Source organism: Nomia melanderi, chromosome 11 (genome assembly GCF_051020985.1).
Source record: "Nomia melanderi isolate GNS246 chromosome 11, iyNomMela1, whole genome shotgun sequence".
Lineage (NCBI taxonomy): Eukaryota > Metazoa > Arthropoda > Insecta > Hymenoptera > Halictidae > Nomia > Nomia melanderi.
This window is the reverse complement of record NC_135009.1, coordinates 1,613,216-1,637,932: the sequence shown is the minus strand read 5'-3', so window position 1 is coordinate 1,637,932 and position 24,717 is coordinate 1,613,216. Positions and strand designations below refer to the sequence as shown.

General features: G+C 29.1%; 1 protein-coding gene across 20 annotated transcripts in view; it reads left to right on the top strand.

The window, feature by feature from the left end:
* The window catches only part of LOC116435176 (uncharacterized), a 384,264-nt gene that overhangs the window by 261,363 nt on the left and 98,184 nt on the right, over positions 1 to 24,717 (top strand). The gene's annotated exons all lie outside the window — the stretch shown is intronic.

The window sequence follows — 24,717 nt, the reverse complement described above, 5'->3', positions numbered from 1 at the left end:
TTATGTACCTAGAACTTTATATAAATACATACGTTTCTTTTAAATTCCAATGTATCCAATTTTCGATTAATAATTCATTTATATGTATGTATGTACAATTCATTTTTTACATACTTTACATATTTGGAAAATTGTTATTATCTGAAGTCTATAATACAAATAGAATATTATGAAAGTTCTCCAACCATGCTGTCGTGTAAGTGTTATTTCATATAAATACTAATTTTTACTTACTAATTATTCACAGTAACGTTATAAATGTTTATGAATTATTATTTCGTTTTCTACAGGTCCAAGAGAATTAATTATTTCTTATACTATGAAATACGTATATGTAAGGGTATAATGAAATCTACTGCAGTATTCATTTAATATAAATTAATCTGTATTGACTTTTCCATAGGACATTCAGAGTACATCAAGTAAACATATATTTGAGACTGACACATGAAAATATTTGTGAAAAAAGTTATTATTCTTTTTGTTATTACGATATGATAGAAATCAGATAAAAATAAAAACGGTAACTGATTTACTGTAATAAAAAAATTAGATCAACCAAAAAGTATATAATTTTGTCTTGAAGTACATTAGACTAATTCGAAATTATGAAACATGTGACCTTGATACAATTGGGGCCTCACAATTAATCATTTAAAAAGAAAATAAGCTTTTAAGAGATAGTGTTAACAAAAACGATAAATATCATGTAACGTAGTTCAAGGAAACAAGTTGTATTATTTCAAATACTAATTTTTCTTTTTTAAATAACTACAGATACATAAGAAAAGTGAAACACAGAAAAGTATTTCAACCAGTTATTCTGACACTATATTTGAAGTATTTTCTCAAACGTTGTTTAAGGAACAAATAAAATTTTACAATTCAAATCTTACCTGATTTAGTTTGCCAAAATGAAAAAAAAATTCTATACGTTTTATCAGACTGCAGGTATTTTTAACTTTTCAACCAACCAAGTAATATCTTTTTTATATCACCGTTTTATTCGTTATAAAATTCTTATGTTCTCGATCGATCTCGTGAATATCGTCGTTTAAAACTTGCCAGGTGACAAATTCGTGGTATTAAGTATGCATTCATTAATGACATTTGTTCTTTTTATATCCTCTAAAAGGAGGCACGAACGTAACGATCTGCCAAATCGTCTCGAAATAAAGTAGTCTTGATCATATAAAATCGAATAATAATTTTACATATTAATTTTAATGAATATCAGGTTTGTACATCAGTTAATATCATTTGAGCAATAAAATAATATATTACATCAAATTTATTATTTCATTTGAAATTTAGAAATTTAACTTAATGTATAACTTCTCCATAAAAATATAAATTTTCATATTATTTTCATTGCAATCAAAATTTATATTTTAATATTTTATATTATCAACATTCCATATTATTAAACTACGCGTTTTATACACTTTGACACACACGAACATGCGAAATAGAAAACATTAGAACTTTAAAAAATATTCAATGAAATTTTTTATATACCCTTATTAAATTAAGATTAATAATGAACTTATTAATTTAAGTTAATTCAGTATTGTCACTTGAATAAATATTTATGGTTTTTATTTTTTCCTATCATTTGTTTAACAGTGCGAAATTGTCTATAATCCGAGGAAAAAAGTTTGGAACCGAATGCAAAAATTTGAGCAATTTTTTTTAAATTTCAAAAGATGTGTTTGGGATATATTTAATGAAAAATTTAGTAATAATTGTCTAAATTAAACAAAAAATATCTACGATTACATAGATATGGCATGGAGCTATATGACAACTCAAGGAATTGGACAAATATTTCTAGGTTAAAAATACTATCTACAATTGAAGTTGTGAATTCCAAAACAACACTAGTCCACTTTCTATCATTATTCACTTGAGTTATTGTTGTAACCGTTTTCAGCTTATTCAGGCCAATTTAACGTGTGTGTAGCCAGTGCTTGCAGCATGAGTCAACAAAATAGAAAATAAATGAATGAACAAAGATGAAAAGGAAGATTGATTTTTTCGAAGTGTTGATTGGTTGACTTGTACTGTTTTAGAATTCATGGCTTCAATTTAGTTAAGCCCTGTTCGGTTCATGAAATATATATTTGTGTATTAAAAAAATTTTTAATACAGATTCCGAAACAATGACTCAAGGATTCAGACAATTGTTTCGTGTAGCACGGCATACAATGCAAATGATCATAAAATTAAAAAAGGAGGCTAATTACAATAAAAAGGCATGTGAACTATAAAATCGCCAACAATTAGTTCCGATTTAAATCAAATTGATAACTTGTGAGCGCTCTAGATGAAATTTATACATGAAGAAAACAAAAACTAAATATGAATGTTTACAAGCCATTATCATATCTTGAAATTGAAATTGAAATTGAAAACAAATTTCACCATTGTAGTATGGAAACCTTATTATATTGATATCAAAGCGAATAAAAGCTGTGATATTTGCACGTGGCAATTTGATATAATACCAGGTAATATTCTACATGTACGAAACAAATCGTTGTTAATTTCTTTGTAAATTCAAAATGTTTCATACTTTTTCCAGAAGTATAATCCCTCTCATCCAAGTAACATTTTATTTGAAATAACAATACTTTTCTCCAAGTAACATTTTGTTTATTTTGTATTTTCTGTTACATGACAAACAAAACTGTAGATTATTTTTTAGTTTTACTTTAAAGTAGACTTATTTAACAATATCGCGAATTTCGTATTCAAGCCATTGCATTGTGCTTGTAAACAACTTTCGTATTTCTCGTTAGTTTTCTATTTTCACATTTGGTTCCAAACTTTTTTCCATAGGTTTTATTTCTAACTAAAATCATGTGGAAAGAAATTATAACTTATCATTGAATGATCACAAACGCTACAATTCTCTGATTATTCAATCCAATATGAAGAAGTTTGATAATTATTTCGATAGCATAAAGTTTAATAATTGTGCATACAACTATACACGTTGTCCCTTAAGTTATATAATTGGATCAAAGGGATTCTATGACACAAAATTGAACGAAAATCAAAAATGAAATTGCATTGGAGCTTTCGCTTTCGACAAAAATATATTTGATAATATAGTTCAGAGAATATTAAGATTATAATACCCATTTTATTACTTAAATCTATCAATATAAAGTTACCCTCTGTAAAGAGTAAAGATATCTCAATAAATAAATATTGATCATAAAATCTGTTTTCAAATGCATCTTTCTCGAAAAATGAAACCCCAACGCAATTCTGTCATTCTCGATTTTCGTCTTACTTTGAATTATAAAATTACCTTGATCCAATTTGTATTATAACTTATGAGACTCCCTATATACCTGATAATTATTTCTCGAACAATGCATCAAGCAAAATTCTATGCTCTGTATTATAAATCCTATTGTTTGTGTTTTACGTAGATTATTGTTTGATTACAAACTTCATTCTTCTTATTAAGTCGGATTAAATTAAGATTTCACTGAAATCTGGAAAGCTATTGAAAAATTATAATTCTTGTTCGTACCACGTGTTGAGGTCCACGACTTGAAATAATGCCATTTTTTAGGAAACATTTGCTTTGTTATATCAAGTCTGATAAAAAGAAATATTATTTTAGGTTTACAAACATTCAACATTTATAGTGACATCATTCTTGCTATAATTGTACATACAATTTTTATACCTGTTGGAAAATTATTAACTAACTGGTAATCGATGGTAAAAAAATATCATATTTAAGCTAACTATAATACTTACTACAAAATTTTTAAAGATTCCGGAAATTTAGATAGATATATTGTTCTATCTTCCTTGTTTATAATTGTCTTTCATATTCTAGACATGCTATACATTAGTATAGTAATATATTTTGTCAATAAAAATTCCTATGTGAATTAAATTTGAGGAAATAATTGTTTCCAAATCAATGTTATACTTTCCCGATGCTTCAGCTTTATAGGTTTTCGTAATACCAGTATATAGAGAGCGTACCTAGTTTTAACAACCAAATATTGTCAGTACATTCTATAAATTTAAATAATTCTTATACGGGGAAAAAGTAGATACATATTTGCATTAAGAGGCACCACGCTGTTAATTTTGACCGTTACATATGCTGTTAAGTACACAGTCCAGTGCTGACTAACTTTTCCTAGTAACTTAATCAGTGGTTTATTACAACTTTTGGAACATTCGTGAATTTCCAACATTTTTCCTTGGAAGGAAACTCGGTGCCGCTCGTGATTGTGCTAAATCATGAAATATGATTTATATTATTGTAATTATGCTATTAGCAACAATTTACCTTATTAACAAGTATACTATATTATGTAATTACTACTATATTATTAATAACAATTTATTAGTAACATTTTGGTGGTCGCCTTACAATGATCGGGTTAATTCTGTCAATCCAAACCGAACACAAATAGGGTCTGCAATTAATCCTTTGAGGACAGATGTCGTCATATTGGTCTCATTACAATTTCACATTGAAAATATAAAATTGAGAACGGATAATTTAATTATTTAAACAACCCCATCTCAGTACGCATTTTCCTTTTTGTCTAACATTTAAGAGTTCGCTACATTAGTTAGCTTCATCTGCTGAAGATTTTAAATACTTTGAAATACAGAGTAATGTTCTACCGAATAATGTCTTTCACAACAATTCAAAGTCATTAAAACCGATGTACTATAAATAATTACTATAATGTCGACATTTTTTTCACGAATATCTTCTAAACTGTAAAAACCATAAATTAAGTTATCAAGAGAAGTTAGGATCCTGTTCTTAACAGCATGTGTAAAGGAGATCATCGATCTAGTATCGTTCAAAGCAAATAATTACTCAAAATGTTATATAAACATAAATAGGTCTGGGTTACGGAACAAAAGTATGAAATACGAAAGAAACAGTACCAGATTCTCTGTTACTAAAATATAATTTAGACAAATATCAGCAATATTTTATTATCTTTGCACTGTGAATTGAAATTAGACAAAATGGAAATGGAATTCGTAGAGTAATAAATACTTTTTCTGTTCGGTGCTCATCTTGCATTGTCAAAAATGGTGCATATTTTGAGGTGAAAAATCAGAAATCTTTGTATAAACAGAACAAACATAAATATAGTTGATCCGTTCTTAGTAACCGTGATTATATTATTGTTCTTTCTATTTTTCATGTTTTGTTGGTAACTTTTTAACCACACTTTGGACAATCTACTTGTTTAAAATATTTATATAACATTTCTTTTATTTAGATCCATTCTAGTTTCACCGCTAAAACTAAAAAGACACTCTGTATATAGTGCTAAGTTACTGAGTTTTTAATTACTTGCATGTAAAATATCTTCACACCTAAATCTTAAATACAAGTCATAACATAAAGTTCCCTAATAACAATAATCAGGGAAAGAAGTAAAACTGCACACAAGTATGCCTATTATAGGCAGTAACCTTAATGCATTTTACATTCTTATCCACAAATAACCACGATAAAAATTTCTTTCGTTGTTTTAAACCGCGAGCTTTAAAAACGTAATTTCACCTTGCCGAGTAAATAGCACCGATCCGCATGAAATGTAATTTTACTCAGCCGGTAACTAGCGTCTTATCGTTTAGAATACAGCCGTAAATTATTAACAGTCATTTCCTGGAGAAAAACGCCTTCCATATCGCTTTCAATGGCAATTGACACGTCGTAGGCCTACACACTGGTGCAATAAAGTTATTAGGATGGTTTTCTGAAAGGAAAGTTGCTTACGGAGCATTTTTCGATTACTTGCGTCACGCAACTCCCGTGACGTAGGCGTTCTAATATGTTTCACTCGTTAATTGTTAGAGATTCCCTGGAGGGGTTCTTGTTTTCATCGATTGAGTCATGAGACTGTCTACAGTTTTTCAGTTTCATTCAGAGAGACAACGTCTTTCCCATATATTACTTAATGTTCGTTCATTAATATTGAAATGTATAATTTTTTCATTTATAATTATTTTGAAAATAATTCTTCAGAAGTCGATAAACCCGTAATCATAGACATGAAAATATTAAATATTCAGTGCCAGTAGAAAATTCCTTTCCTGTGTTTGCAATTTTCTGTACGATACGAAAGTATTATAAGTACTTAGATTCTGATACTTGAAATTAAAATTGATTATCCTAAGAAAAATCGAAATTTATCGCAGAAGTCCAAGAACCTTTATTAAACCACCATCTAAAAATTCCATATTTTATCAGGATTGATGAAAAATATTAACTTTTGTGAATATAACAATGCAAAAATATAAGTAAATTTTGAATTTTTTAAAAACTTGCAACTCCTTGTTATTGTTGTTTTACACTGCACGGTTTCAACACAGTTTCTGAGTACACTACAAATATAACGGAATTTTGTATAACACAATTATATATTTCTTTTCATTTTGTACAAATTTGTTTTATAGTAAGTTTGTCGTTTTTGCTTTAAAGTTTACATCGGTATAGGAATAGATAGGAAGAAATCTTGAAAAAAGTGAAATTTGGAATCAGACGTGTTTTTTTTTTAATTCTGTCTGTGATTACTGGTCAATATTCGACAGCTACTTTGATAATCCGAAGTCGAGTAGTCACGTGACTACTATATTACTTTTAACCATTTTTTAAATCACACAGTTAAATTCCGAAATTTCTATCATTAGAATGGTTCGTTTTACTTCTTTAAATATTTTCACCATTTGACACAATTTTTAATCTATTACTGTTTTTATCGTTTTAGAGCACAGTCTTTTTTCTCTTTCACTTTTGAATAGTATCATCGTATGCACAGAGCGGAGCGTGTAAATATTTTCAGTATTAGGAACCTATGAGAAACCTTTTTAGAATATAATTAATTATTCGACGAGATAGACAAAATTATATATGTAGTTCCTTTTAAGGTTATTTTTTAACTGATTCCAAGGTTATCGTTCGTCATTATTCAGGTCAATGATACATGATCAATGTCGTTGTATTCGTATTATTTTGTATTAGAATATAGGAAAAGAAATATTAACGAATTGGAACTATTTTTTGAAAAAACGTTCACAGGAATTATTTTTCCGTTTCATTCATTCTTTTGAATAGTTTATAATATTGTAAATCGTTTTCTCATGTACGCATAAATGAGCTATTTATTTGCCAAAGTGATTAATTTTACAAAATGAAAAGTAGAAAAATTGAAAAGAAGAAAAAAGAATAAGGAATTAACTAAGTGTTCCGGTAGCAAAACGTGGAAACATTCAAATAGTGGAGTTCGTTACTTTGACCTATAAATAGCGCACATATCGAAGATATTTACAATATAATATTTGTATGCTCCATTCTGTGTAAAATAATAGTACAATCATTTTAAAAAACGTATATTTGAAGCTTTAAAGAAGTTATAAAAGAATACTGTAATATGTAAATATTACTTCGCTAGTAAAATATATTTTTTTTGCTTAATATATACAATCTGTTAATTTCACCAGTTCAACGAAGGTTAGGCAGCTGTTGTAACAATTACGGATCGAGAGTATGGAACTGTCTGATGATCCTAAATTGGATTTTTATTGGTTACTTTGCTTTCCTTTTTATCGACACGTGACATTCGATATTCAATTAAATTCTATGAATGTATTGGTGCCACGTTACATCCTGTTATTCTACGTAAAGAGATGTAGGACGTGCCACTTAAAAGTTCAACTGATCATAAAGTAGCCCCAATACGACCATGAACAGATTCTAATGTCCTCTCTGCCATATTTTATTTTCAACATGTAGATTTTCTAGTTTAACGTAGAATTCAAAATATATATAAATTAAAATTCATTAACTTGTATGTATAGTGATCCATATATTTTAAAGTAGAATAGAAGAAAAAATTAGGGAAAAATTATCCTGTAAAATCTCGTTCAGTGTCCCCCATTTTCAAAAATAATAGTATACACAGATAGTGCACCATTTATAAACACTTTCTGAATTTCTGTACGTCTATTATTAAAATCATACGTAATATAAAAAAAAACTGTTAGCTTTAATAGACTGTATATTGTCTTTAGTTTTAAAATATAACTTTCTTTTTTTAGAAGATTACCACTTGACAGATATTAAGTTAAAAAGGAATTCTGAATTTCACCGCTGTAGTATCTCTTAGTTGCTATATATTGAAATTAACATAAAACATAACTTTTTACGCCCGACAATTTGTTCACTATAGTATAGTGAATAAATTAAAAATCTCAACATTTTTACAGCTAACATAAACTGAAATTGTACAAAATTCAATACTGAATATCAAGTTTTATACTTTTGTTACATCAAACCAAGTAGCGACCAAAAAATCGCCTCTCGAATTCAAAGGGTTAAAGAAATATTTATAACAATCGTAAACGTAGGCAAAATCAGTGCGAACGACACAACCGTATACAGTGAACATCGAATAATTGCAAAATGGGGAATCTTTTCATAATTGCAACGTTGTCACCACCACTATATCCCCACCAGGTTTCTTTTAACACACTGTAGTGTTCGACCGCTGTTGAGGGGTGTAACATGATCCTACTATTGTCGAACTCGACGATTTTAACGTCTCTTTCTTTGCTATTCACAGTCCATGTCCGAAATTCCAATCGCTTATTGTACAAGCAATTATGATGGTAATTTTATCGTGTTTGGTGTCGTTTTAATCAGAAAAACATAACAAACATGATGGTGAAAGTTTTATTCATCAAAACTCAAAAATAAAAAAAGTTTGATTTTTGAGTTGTATACTTGAAGTTCATCGCGAACATTCAATGTTGTCGAAGGGTTCCACTCTATGTTTCTCTTTTTCCTTCATTCTCGTTGTCCTTTTCTACGTCCGCCAAGCTAAAATCTTCGTTTCTCGGAGTCGATTCGATTCTACGTCTTCATAATTGCAACCTTCCGATTCCAATAAATGCTGATATTATCCAATGTTCACTGTACCGACCTACATATGCATCCTAGTTACAATGTGAGTTTCAAGCAGAGAATAGTTTCTCCATAATTTGTCAGATAAACACGTTAAAAACATTGAAAAGCGACAGCTGCTAGAGCAATTTGCTAATGTAGACACTTCACACAGTGACACTTTCTTGTTTTTGAAGCTCGCTCGGCCTTGCTCGCGAACTAGAAAAGCTACTCTTGCTCGCAAAATGGCAAGTTGGACAGTCCTGGTGTACTATGTATTTCAGATGCTCTGAAAATGGAGCGTCTCTTAAAGGGGTTCTCCTTTTTACACCTTATTTTTAAGTACGTTCTGTTGTATACTTTTCTAGGAATATGAGAAATTATTGTAAAATGTTTTTCTCTACTTTCCGTAAACATAATATTTTATTGATATAAATAATATAGAAATGTTTCAAGACAGATAGCCTTAACATACATTTTTTAGTAAGCAGATATACGATCATGCTACTGAATTTAGTTCGAAATTGAAAAATGGAACAGTATTTTCATTAAGATATTTTTAATTTATGATTAAGGATAACGACATTAAAACTACTTGAACAAAAAGAGTAGAATATCTTTTATATTCTCTAATTAAGAAAACTGTAAGAGCTTAAAACCTTGGCCATGTAATCCTAATTTTGATTACACAAGAATTTTTACTGAATTTTCCTGTCAAATTTTTAAAAAATAAACCTTATAGTTTTCCTCTAATCATCGTAGTTACTTTCTAGAACCTCATTCAAGATTTTTTAGCTGACAATTATGTAACTCTGTTATTTAATAATTGATTCTAATATTATAGTCCTTATTATGCTTCAAAGCACTAGTTTTAATAATATCCATGAAATCCATAACTGAGAGGTCATTATCACAGCTAGCGTTAAACACGCATACAATCAAGTTATTACATCAGCCATACTATTCTAGACTATACACAGTGTCCCTGTAATAATGGTACAGTCAACTTGCAGTTAATTCTAAACGCAAAAATATGTCAATATAAAAAATAATCTTATTTCATTTAAAATTTGATTATCAAGAACAAACAAATTTTAGGGCTTATTTGATTGATGTAGAAAGTATTCGAAATATTTATCATATTATTACATACGCTGGCACTGTCTTTGAATTAAATTAGTATACATACGTGGTAGTGCAGTATATATACATATTTTTTGACAGCAAGATACTAATAATGACAAGGTGCGTTACGAATGTTCATAAACGTAAATACAATCAAAAACTAAAGTCCATTAAGTCGAATTATAAGATAGTGGCGAATTTTCAAATTTACTTTGTTTATAAAAAACCTAAAGTGAAAACAAAATTATTTTTTCTTTTCAATATACTTTTGTACACGGAATTGTAAAATGTATTGTAAAATGTATCTCTTGATCATTCTCAACATGATTGCGCCACGACTATAGAGACACGCTATAGATGTTTAAGTGAAAATATTAATGAATTTGGAATTGATTTTTTGTATCTACTTCGAAGAATTTTTTAATCAATTTCCATGAAATAAATTGTGATATAACGGTTTAGGTAACTGTAAACTTAACTTGCAAGTGAATCCTATCCGGGATGAAAGTTCCGGCGTAGGTGACCAGAACAATTTCGGTTGATTTTCGTAGATGAACAGGGTATGCATCATCCGTCACATTGTAAAATTAATATTGACAACCTTCATATAGTGAGAATATTTATGACAGCAAAAGAAACAAAAACAACTAGGTACAAGAAAATGATGTTTTTAATTTCTAAAACGAAATTTTACCTTAAATCATTCAACTTTTCATGTAACAGTAATAAGAAATCAACATAATTTGTTTTGCTCTATATAATATGTTTCTGTAAAAGGTAATTATAGCATTTCTACTTCAAACAGTTTATAGCTAAGTCATAGCTCAATGAGCTCTTATCGTAAATCATGCGCACTAGGAAGTGAGAATCGGTTACTGGGTCATTTGGGGCAGCTGAATGTGACGCAGTCCTTTGTGCTATGTCTGTATGCATAGGCCTTTTACCTAAACAATGTCTTTAATTTGTCAAATATTAGAAAAATTTAACTCTATAAAGGACAATAAAATAAATAAAGAAAAAATTTGATGAGAGAATACTATCATTAATTCGCTTGAAGAAGCTTGTTGCAGTTTTAGCAATAAGTTGAAATAATTTATTTAAAAAGCCAAAAATTAAATAAAATTAAACATTCCTATTCAATTTATGCTTATTATCAATAATATACATATATTGTAATAATCGGAAAGTTCATTGCGTCATTCTTAAATTTATGTAGCATACAAATTGTTCATAATAATGTGATTAATAAAATTAATTATATTCAAATTATTTATCTCAAAATATACAATTATACACTTTTGCAAGAAGTATGTATATTAGTAAGTAATAACATATTTCCAATATCTACCGTACAGGATTATTAATATTGTTTATAAATATTGTTTTTGCTCAAAAAGATATGTTAAAAAGCTAAAACGTTGTTATATTAAAACGAACGCAGAGGGAATATGATAGTACAAGACATTTTCTTTCCATTTGAGTAGTTCTACTACCCTTCAGTAGTATTACAGTATTACAACTTGTGAAAAGTATCAATTTACTCTAACACAAAAAGTTACATGACAAAATTTATTATTTCATACAGCGTTTTCATCTTTTCTTGTTTTCTGATATTACAAAATCTTCTACAGAATTTATTCAGAAAATATAAAAAATATGTATGTTCTAAATTACATATCATCATTTTATTGAATTTATTCGAACTATATTGATTCGGTAATATCCTCTTTCTTATTTTAAATTGCTGATATAGGCATTGTATATATGTCATAACTCATTCTCAGCGTGTACATTTCGAAATTATACTTATTATAAAATTTTGCTACCACAATCGATCACCGTTTTAATTAGCACACGCACGCAAAGACTACTTCAAGCTTAATTACACGTTGGAAAGCCGTATATTTTCCAATGTATCAATTTTTCATAGCCTCTTGAATATTTATTATAAAATTAAAACATGAGAAATATTTCTTCAGTTTAACACTAGATTTATGAAACCCGTTCGTTTGACGGAAATTAAACATTTTAAACATTATTTCGTACATGTAGTCCTTCAGGAATATAATAAATATCTTCCATCTCTACGATATAATAAAGTGCAAAATAAACGTCCATAAATCTAGTGTTAACTAGGCACCTCGAAAATTTCATGCAGTTTATTGGAGTGGATTATACAAATTTATTATTCTAACTTAAGGGTCAGAAACTGGTCAAATATATATTTCACTAATATCTAAATACCTACTTTAATTATCCATCATTATTTTTCGAATGGTTAAAATTAATTTTTTGTTTAATATATAATGAATCGTAAACATTGATAAAATGATTACATACTGAATGGAAATTACATACTTTATTCTTATGAAAGAAATGCGTTAAAAATAGATAAATCTTGTAATTTTGATATTATATGTAGCGGTACGTGGCTCGCAGCGTTGGTAGGAAATAGCATTGACCACTTACAGATGTTTAGGTGTAGGCAATTAAGCCTACCCTAAAGTCTGTAAGTCGGCGAAAATATTTTACACTTTTTACACGTGCGTAGCTGAATAAGCTACCCTACAATAAACGCTGCCAGCCATGTCCCGTTAAGGCTTCTTCGGCCGCATGGTCAGCGCGGCTCGGGAAAAAGATTCCAAATTAGAAATTCACAATTTTTCCCCTGCCAAAAATCGAGGCGACGTTGGAGAAGGGAATTAGCTCCACCCTCGAAGTTTCCAAGGGGTAACGCCTTTCCGAAGACGAAGATAAATAAAGCGGAAAGGCGCGAGAAAGCAGATTACCCGTTCTGCCTCCGAACACTCGTCTACATAAATAAATAACTTGCAAACATATTTGTCGCGAGTATTCAATAACACCTTACATCGCGAGATTATAAAATTTTAATTATATAATTAATGATTTTTCAAAGAGTAACTTTGTAAAGTAAGTACGAATTTTACAAATCTCAATACAATGATATACAGTGTTCGCAACAAACTAAGAAATAAATTATAATTAAATATGATACAGAATCGTACTAATATGTGTTAATATACGATGCTAATAACGTGAATATCAACTAAATTGTTTAAAACTTGTTTAAATTACTACTAATACATTTATCATATCATAAATGAAGTTTGAAATAATCATTTAATGAAGTGTATTTTATATCACTATGAAATTTTTAAAAAACTTTCAAATAGGGTCTATAATGTTAAATATGGAAGAGGTTTTTTCTAAAGAATGTTCTGCAGTTTAAATGAATTTGTATTACTAAGCGTAAATACATGATGTTCCATTTCATGGTTGTCTTCTGAGTACCTTCTAAACATTCTATTAGTTGAAAAATTGTTTGAAACTGAAATTATGTTGTTTCACGTAAGATATTATATACCTATATACACCCATCCCTCCATTCACGTGGCATTTGTTTACGGTATAAATTCTAACATTATTTATACAGTTATGTTTATATGTGATCTGAATTTAGCGACAACGAATAAAATTTATTTTTGTTTTCCAAAGCGTCATTATTGTTATTTCTTTGTTAAGCTATGTGAAATAAATATGTATTTCCACAGTTTGTGTCAGCTTTTATTTCCAGCATGTTTTCTTTACACTGACAAACAAATCTACGTAGAATTAATACCCCGCGAAGATGAAGGGACGGGTGTAGATCAATTTTGTCTGGTTAGAAGAACTCTAGTTGGAGTTTACTTTTCCTATTGTGTCCTTAATTTTTTCTCAGCTCCGTGGCCCCTGATTCCTTTTCCTATACGTATGCGACATCTGTCCATAAATAATTATGATATTTATAATCATATAGGAATATTAAAATGAGGGAGAAAGGGGGATCCGATTCACCCTACAGATGATTCGATTTCAAATGTAAGGATTTTAAATTGAATACAATGAATAAACCAAATACAACAAAGTAATCTCTAAAGTACATTAAATATTGAATTTATACACCTTAGACTGTAATAATAATCAGATTTTGATTTCTAAGCTTACCTCTCCATTTTAAATGTGAAATTCTAACCACATATTTTATACAAGCAGCGAATTCGTTACGTTCGCGTGCGTCCACTTCAATCTTAACACATGGTAGCAGAAAACAACGGAGTGAAACAATTAAAGCTGTATTGGATTAGGTGTGAGGAAGGTGTAGAAAGTAATATGGACAGTCAACATGCTCTTTTGTATTGTATAACAAAGTAACAAATACGGGTAATATTCTTATTTTGATCCAATTCGTCTTGGTCTATACTGTATTGAATATCCAATTGTTACATTCGACTTACTCATCTCGAATCATAAACTAATCGACAGTGAAGCGACTTAAGATAATCCCATAATTACAGACCAAGTGCGCGGGCACTCCGAAACTTGCTAATTTTTATGATGGTCATCATAAAATATTTGGACGCCACAAGCTGCAACCGTAAAAATCCGTAACCATAAAGACCAAATAAATAATTATAAATCACAACGATGACGAAACGAACCTAGAGTTTTGACAATTTCGAAACCTCTCGAAGGACAACTCCACAAACGCGCAACTCTCACAAACGTCGCGTAACCTAACTTTCTATGAAAGTCCTCAAAAATCCGTGAAGTTAAAATTAAGTGTTTTTTTACACAAACATCTTGCCGTATGTCATTCTCCGATCGAGACAAGAACCCAACCATTTTCACGGAAACCATTCCGTGTGTTACGGCAACTTAACACCAATGTACGTTTGAATATATACGTCGATACTCATTCGATAGCTTACGAAATTGTTTATACTCATTTGCTCTTCGTTTGTTAAAAATCAAGGATAAATTCGCCCTTTGTCGTTGAACCTTTAGATTCTTCTCATCCAAATTATTCTAAACTGAAAAGTGCCAAACGTTCTTTGTTACGTATAGAATGATAAAAAAGAGTTCAGGACTTCAAAGATAAAGAATGTTGATTAAACAAAGGAAACGAGTTTTCATGTTTCTAAAGATATAAACAAGTTTCTGTTTAAATTGAAACAATCAACTTTCTTGTTCCGAGAGTTGTCATAGTACAGTAAACATTGGATAACTGCAACATTCATTGGAACCGGAAAGTTACAATTATGAAGAGCTAGAATTAAATCGACTCCAAGAAACGAAGATTTTAGCTTGGCAGACGTAGAAAAGAACAACGCGAATGAAGGAAAAAGAAAAACGGAGATTCGAAGCGCTCGGCAACATTAAAGGTTCGCGATGAATTTTAGACGTTTAACTCAAAAATCAAACCTTTTCATTTTTGACTTATAATAAATGAAGCTTCCACCATCAGGTTTGTTATGTTTTTCCGATTAAGATGACATCAAACATGATAGAATTATAATCATAATTACTTGTACAATAAGCGATTGATGTTTCGGAAATAGAAAAGGACTGCGAATAGAAAAGACAGAAACGTTGAAATCGTTGAGTTCGACAATAGTAGGATCATGTTACTTCCTTCAATCGCGCTCCTTCATCGAGCATTATGGTGTGTTAAAAAGAAGCTGGTGGGGATATGGTGAGGATGACGGTGTTGCAATTATCGAATCTTCACTCTATATAGAAACAATCGATTAACTTACATGGCCTCTTTTTCTCCTGATTATAATAATGTTATAGTAACTCTGTGTTATGATACGTCTGTATGAAAAAGGCAAATGGTCCATCAAATGTCAATAATTTGTAGTGAAATATAAAACGAGTGTATCATTATAGTATTTTGAAAGCTATCAGATGCTTATAGAAACTTTTTCAAAAATATCAAACCAGTATCATTATTTTATCAGAAATATTATATATAAATATTTTTTAACCCCTATATATTCCATATTGTCGTATTAACCTTCTAGCTGTGTATTTTTCAATCGTGAGCATTTATGAAAGTACAACTCGAGAGAAATTACATTAACATAGTAAATACTGTACAATGATAGACTTCAATATTGCATGGTATGTACTAGTACAGGCAGTATGGCTTAATGAAACACAAAAATTATTTGTTAAATAAACAAACGAAGAGCTATTGAGAAATGTAATTGAACTTGGATGTCGTGTTAATTTGGCATTCCCAGTTAAATGGTTAATACAATGTCATAATTTGCAGACGGGAATCCATAGTATTGTACTTGCTGGCTAAGAAAGTTTTTCCTAACCCTTTCAGACCTGATTTTTGTAGAAAATTATGTTGACATATCTAACAACAATGGAGCGCCATTCAACGCGCAATCAGCAACGACATTATTTCAAATAAAAAACATAGTGGTAGTATACTATTTTTCTGATAGAAGTAAGTTTAAAGTAAAGGTGTATATATGGTTGCCTGTCACAGCTTTAATATTTTGTCAGATATTGAAGCAGTAAAACAGCGTAAGTTATAATGTGCACCGGGTCTGAAGTGATTGAAATCACAGGGTTGAAAAAACGGTCAATGCCATATTTTATGATCGTTGCGTATTACGAAATAGTAACATACCCTTCGTAATCCGGTCCAGATTTGATATTCCAAATCTTTTTTTATGGAGCTTCGTAAAAGGTAAACTTTATAAAAAGTATTTAACACCCTCGGTATGAAAGCCCGGATTAAGGATGCCTGCCTACAGATTACCAAGGCAATTTTCGAGGAGGTTCAAGTACCATAGGGGGACAGTATCGACCAGCGTATTGATGCCAAAAAATCAAATATTCTTTAATATGGAAAAATAAAATGAATTGTAGATGTTGAACCGAACTGAAGATCAAACGATCGCGAATAGTCTGATTTAAATAAGATATAACTTACATAGCTAAACAGGGATGTATATTTCCATTTAAAAACTTTTATTTATTACTGTAATTTTTTGTACTAATTTTTAATAGTTTTTGATAACTAAATTGTGGATCATTATGCAAATTCAAATTTTAAAGAACATAATTGTATAAATACAATTATACAAAAAAATGGTTTTCGTAATAAATTTTATAAAAAATCACATTTTTGATATTTTATATATTTTGTTCGTGTGTTCTGTATAATTTTCCATTTTTAAATCTTTCACCAACGTTTAAAAATCCGCATAAAAGCATATTAATAACTTTTTACCTCTGTTACCGCACATTCACCTCTGTCAAATAACTGTAAAGAATAATGATGAACAAAAGCTTGAGGCTCGGATGAATCATATAGCTTAAAAGAAGTTTGTAAGTTTAAAATTTCATTTCGTAGCAATTAATTTTTTAGTAGCTCATGGCGAGTTTCGGCAGTACAATAGAAATAACCGCGTCATAAACCCCGCGCGCTCGTTATAGTCAGCACTGCGACTGCGAAGAGGGTTTCTGGAATTAGGAGGTAAAGGCGCTCCAGACCAAAACGATCATTTCTGGCATCGTTGTTAGAGATTTTGTACAGAACAAGATATGATATTGTGCACGTGAAGTGATGGGGAGATAAAATGATCATTTTCCTGGTTTTGAATTTATCTGTGAAGTCTTCAACGGTAGAGCAACTAACATTTTGATTCATCATATTGGTGAATTTTGGTGCAATGAGATATCCTATGTACAGAACTTTAAAGTAAAAGTGGTTAATGGAAAATGTATTAGCATGTATAGGATACTTACTCGTTTATTTTGACGAAAATTAATATAAACTTTAGTAATAGTGTTTTTTTTGTGATGTGAAACAAGAAATTTTAAATCCGTTATTCTTAAATTTGGTTGTCCTAATGTTAAATTTTACTTACGCATTTAATATATATAATTTATTGTAATAATACTCTAATTAATTGATAAATTAATTTTATATTTATTGAAAATTGTAATAGTGAAATGTTATATATTTGACTAGTGAAATGTTATAAATTTTGAAGATACAGTGTTGTTACATTTAAACAAAATGCACTTGATGATCATGTTCCTTGATGATATTTCTATAGTATAGGTTTCAAAATGAAATATTTACTAATAATTGAGAATTGAGTATTTCACTCTTTGCTCCCTTTCATCATGATAAACTTTCTAATTGTAGGAACATTGTTGTTCTATGAACAAAAAATTTTTTGTTATTATATGATTGCATATTAAACTTATCTTTTATGGAAATGTATGTATTTTTTCAGAATATATTTCAAAATATTTTAATTGATAAATGTTTCTGCTCAAGTATCTTAGCCGTTCAAAGAAAACGTAGAGGGGGAATTTCAGGTTTGTTTAGTGTAAATCTGAATTAAAAATTCATTCTTGCATCAAATATTGCGCTAAAGTCACAGTTTACTTCAGTGAATGTTCCAACACTGAAGCACTCTGGCTTCTATGAATAATCAATGTAGTTTTGGTGTATGCGGTTCGAAATACAATCAAATTAGGCTTCCGCAATAAATTAATTAGTTAACGAGCAGAAACAATCAGGATTCTGTTAGCTTAAGAAACATCAGGTTGATCAATCAAGTTTAACTGTGTATTATGTACACAACCAGTTTTATGTCATCATTATTTATGAAATACACTATTGTTATATATTAAATATTTTCTGTAACTTTGTAGTACAGACCCAACGATCATTCTCAAATCTAGGAAATATTTCTATATGCCTAAATAGCGTTTGTATTTCTGATGACATCATGTAGACCGATTGTTATGAAAGCAATGTAAATTCATTTTTGGAAAAAATTAAGAAACCAAGTTTATATAGAGTTGAATATAAATTTTTTACTTATAGACAATCTTGCAGATTATTCACATTCCGAAACAATTTTAAAAGCAACCCAGGCACTAGTCACACCAGTTTCCCTTCAGGAGATCATCATTACACTGAAGGGAGTGTCAAACGATCGATATCGTTGAGAGTCACAGGTAATCCTTTGTATCTCATGGCATTGTTTTATTTTCCCAATGGGAAATAAAATCTTAGTTGCAGCTTCTTTTGATCATTTTTACACCGAAAGGATGTTTTTATAATGTGATGTACTTACATTCTGTTTCCGACCATTAATTTCTGAAACAATTTAAAATGCTTGCAAACATTAGTGTATGACGAGGTGCCTCACCTAGTTTAAAAGTTATTTAAACGCGTCGAAATGTTGAAAGGTTTATAATATGACAAAATAATAACAAAAGTATAGGTATATTGATTATATTTACAAGAGCCTATAGAATTGTTTTTGTGATAAATATTTATATGGTCTGTACAGTTAAGATATAAATAATGTTTAAAATTAAAAATGTGATTTTTGTTTCAAAATACAATTTTTTAAATATTGAATATAATACAAATATATAACATGTTTATATTTAATGAAAATGTACAACATTTTCCTTACTATTGATCGTTATAGGGTAGACCGAGGCAAATAGAATCATGGAACGAAACGGATAAAACTAAGAATATTGGTCATATTTGTTACGTTGTTATAAACTATTCCTATTGTTATGCTGACTATCCCTATTACTTCGAATACCATCCCTACACTTAGTTCAATACATTTTCAATTGTCTTTTCGACCATATTAAAAGTTATATATACATCGAGGTATCATCATCTACCGATACATAGTTGTATGATAGAACGAGTTCACGTGCTCCAGTTCCTGTGCTAGAATAATTCTTAATATATGTACATATTTTACATGTATACACTCTTCTTTTATCCATACACATGCATATATGTACATACTCGTATAAGTATTGCATCGATATATATCGCTTTCGTAGAATTTCGTCTACCCTCTTATATTATACATCTTCACTGAACAGAATATTTAATAATTTAGAAATAGTTTATATTTCAAAAGTAAAAACTTCATTCTAAATCTTTTTCTTTTCCTTCATCCAAAACTATTCTATCACCATATTTTCTCTTATGAAGTATTTTCCTGAAATTCTTTTCAGTAAACCTTTTTAACTACAAGTTTATTAAATTACGCTTTCTGTTGCCTTAATTATTTTTATTTTTACCTTTTTTCTATTATGCATAATAATTGATTACCGCTTTAAAGTAAGATTCCGTGTTCTAAATAAAAGAGTATAAGTTGATATTGCCGAACTTGTGAAAAATTGGAAAATTGAATGATATATAATTCATAACAATTATATTCCAAAAGAGTAATGGTAGTTTGAAATGTACAATATAAAAATACACGAATGTTTCTTAATACCTAATTAGATGTCTTGTAGTGATTGCTATAAATTATAATTTTGACTAAGAAACAATAATTAATTAATTAATAACTGATGTTATATATGACACCTTTATTTCATTGTATTGACTACAAATATTTAATAAAGCACACTATTGCTTATCCAATATTTTAACTTACTTTGTTATACAAAATAAGACACATACATTTTTATCCTCATATTTAATTTTTATTTTCATGATTTTACATTACGTACATAATTATAAAGAATTGATCGTGGTATAGTTCTATACGTTCAGTTTGTTCATTACTACATATCTCTATGACAAAGGTACACAGAGGTTTCTTACTTTAATTATGCTTTTACAGGAATAGTAATAAATTAACCTGCATTTTCTGATTAGAATCAGTCGTCGTTATTCTTTGATATTACATTAATTTGATTTTGCAGCAATATGAATTACATGCAGCATAAAAATATTCCGAATAACGTCGATTCAATTTCAATTGAAGATATATTAAAAGATATATTAGAAGATATATTAGCCATATTTTAGCAAAGATATAATAAAAAATTCTTCTATCACAAGTGACCTTGAAATGTCGAACGAGAATCGCTTTTCCTTTAGGGTAAGCCAGGCGTGAAAACGACCGAGATTGCTCTGGAATCCATAAAAGATCTCCACACTTTAAGGTATCAATAAATATTTAACATCAAATCCAGTCCATGTAAGCACAGTTCGTTTATCCGTATTTTACCATACATCTTTTGGATCTGTATGCACCGCAATACATTATAAAACTTAAACTATCGGAAAATATAGTTACTTGCTCATTTTACACAGATGAATGCAATAAAGGTACTAAAATATTAGTTGTGTTTATTTAAATAAGATTATTTCTCAGAGAAATAAACAGTTTTCATCTTAAAACATTTTATAATTGCTAAAAGAACAAAGAATGCCCATTTATCTTTAACATACGTTTTAAGATGCGAAAAGTAATTGATGAAACGAAGCATTGTTTTAAATAAACTTCATTTAATTGTTATAATTGGATAATTATTTAATAAATTATATCAAGGGAAATAAATGTTTTGAAACAGACAAACATCATTTAAAACAATTCATAGAGACACAGAAACGATATTAAACAAAACAAAAATGTAAGTGATTTATAGAACAAATAATGAATGTTAGGTTGCGCATTTTGAATATTTCTAACAGTAATATAAAAATATATTTACACAAGATTAATTTGCTTTAAGTTCATTGCATAACTTGCAGTTTTGTTCTAATGAAAAACCTATAAGTTTTTATTGTACAGAAAAATTGTATTTACCGGTGAGACGTATTTACACAGAAAACAATAGACATTTGAGAAATTAAAAGAACACACATAAGAAGATCGTTTGGACATATAATAAGGAAATTGTCAATCTTGCATTGTTGCTTAACGATTAATTGTACAAACTGTTCGACTGCGTATAATGGATACTCTGAGGGATCATTTTACCAGTAACATGAGACGAAAAAGTAACGAAATTGCAGTTTCAGCTTCGTTTACAAATTATTAGTGATTAATAATCTCTCTTAATCATGTCACACCATTAATAATGTGTATGTATGAGGCAGCTCACTATGAACAAGGATAGTGATAGAGATTTGATTCCCGTGTTGCAATTAAACATTTATAATAATAAATTATACATGAACCCAATACTATAATATTGTTATTTTATTAGCAATAAATAAATATTGAGATTTATATTACTAAATTTCAACTAAATTGTGACTGTACACGATAAGCAACAAATAATAATTGTATGATCACAGTTTATACAAGTTTGTATAGAAATAATTATTTAATTAATTATCATTGTCGTATCCAACCAACAGTATATAAAACTGTCTGCTATATACAGGGTGTAACTAAATTGTTGCGCACAAATGATAGGATGTGTACAATCTTGGAAACTATTGAGTTTTGGACCCATGTTCACTGTGGTTTTCTTACTCAGTTTAGTGAATTGTGCACGCCCTATCATTTATGCGCAACAATTTAATTACACCCTGTATAGTCGATTACTTTATATTAAGTTACATTATATCAGCGAAACATTTTTACAAACTTTTACTAAACAAATTTCATTCCGTACTTTCGATTAATTTTTTAATTAAAAGTTATCTTTCCTTCATTTGCACGATATTTGCGATAAAGCACTTATTTCAATTCGTTTTCAATATTTCAAATTCAATTTTCAGAATCCTATCACTAGTCTGATCTTTTATTAGGGTTTATTATATAGCGATAGAAAGTTATAAAACTTCTCTACCGAAACATTAAAATTGAACAATTCAAACGAATTTTTATTGGGTGATACGATAAAATATTTGTTTGCGCTATAAACCATTACCTGAGTACACAATAAAGTAGTCTTTTCGTTGACAGTATTGAGGTCGAATATTAACTTTGAGTGATGTATATGTTATACATCCGCCATACGAAATAGACAACATTTGGACGTATCATCTGTATCGATTTAATCAAACACAGCTACAATTTAATTTAGTAGTAATCGAGAATACGAGCGTTTCCAACAGAGTTTATACTTCGAAAGACCTATCGTCTCGAAACGAATATTGATCCGAGAAATACATGCATGTATTCTCATGGAATCGGTGCTTTCTTCTCCTCGATCATTTGCGATCCGTTTCAATTTATTCCAATAAACGATTTTATTATTTTAATATTCAAAGTAGACAAAGTGGATCAGATATTATAATAAAATCAAAGTTTTATGCATAATAAAAAAAATGTATAGCGTAGAATTCAGTCCTTAAAATGCGATTACCTTTTCAAGAAAATTGATATTGATTTATCTAATCCATTCAAGACTGCAAATTCATATTTTCAATTTATATACAAGCTCGATCTCGACTCCAAAATATTGTTTTGCTACTTTATTATTATTATTACGAAATAATCCCTTTCTCATTTAGGAAAGCATAGCCATTTAAAAATTGAAAATAGTCACGTACATTCACGTACTTTTACACATTTCTGTTGATTGAGATTGTAGAAACATAGAAATATGAATTTGGTAAAATTATTTTAATTACAGTGAGAAATTTGATCGAAGTTATAACAATTTTTAATAGAATAATTCGGGCACGGTTCGTACGAATGTTTCAGAACTGATATGTTTAATGGTGTTACGTGAAAATCCGAATCATAGATCAAATTCATAAACACAGCACCTGCACTGTAAATACTATTAGGTACTATTATTGTACTTCTGTGATGAAAAAGAATATGAAGCATTAAAAAGAAAATTAATTAATTAATTAACTGGTTTATTATATGATAGTATCTAAAAGATGTATTCATTTTATTATAGAAACGAATTAAAAAGAATTAAATCATTAAATCATATTCATAGAATCAATACATCATATTTATGATAACTCAAATATTTTGTAAATATTTGTAGCAACAAATATAAATAGGTGACGTTTCGGCACTTTCATTTAAGGTTGCTACGAAAATGTGAACATGTCATGTAGAAAAATGGCTACTTTAATCAGTTTTAGTGATGAAATATAGTTTCTATTAATATTACAGTATTTAATGATGAATGCAAGAGTATCTTAATTTCCTTGAACGTTGTAAGTGTAAAGTAAAGCCTTTAAAATCAGTCGAGTGGAAGATGCTATTCACTATGCAGACTAACGTTTAAACACAATAAGAGACTCTAACGAAGACAACATTATTAAGCGATTAAAATTAATTACTAAAAGCTAGAAATAAAAAGTAACATCGTCTACAACACTTACTTTAAGCACTAATGAACTGATGGATAATAAGTTACAAAATATTGTACTTTATTTAATAAAAAAAGAACGGAGTTGAAACTTTAATTACGTTTTTATCAAAATTCTTTAAATATGAAAGTTCTTTGATTGACTAATGAATTTTAAATTTTACACGTAAGATTCCAATAAAATTTCACGAGTTTATATTTTATAATCGCAATGAAATTTTTTAAGAACGACGTAATTTTTCACAGAACATCCTGCTATGTTTTAACTTTTCAAAGTGATAAGGAAGACTTGAATAATATGGATCTGTTAATATAGTTAATAAAAATAAATTGAATTCTTTAATGTCAAATATTGTTGACGGCTGTTTTCACAATCACAATACAGTAAGTTAAATTGGAGTAAAGTGCAGTAATCTTACTTTTGCGCATACATTTATGTTTCAAGAATAACATTTTTTTAAACGAAATACAAATTTAATTTGAATACTTCGTGAAGTATCGTTGACATAATAAAAAATTACAAAATTTTCATCATACAATTAATTTTAGAAAAATTCAAGAGGTATTCCTATTTTTGTAGGTTTATATATGGTAGTATTGAATTAAATGAAAAGTTCTGTCGGTTTTAATCCCTTGCCTTATGATTTCTTTCTCAACTCTGATCGATACCACTAATTCGTCATTAATAA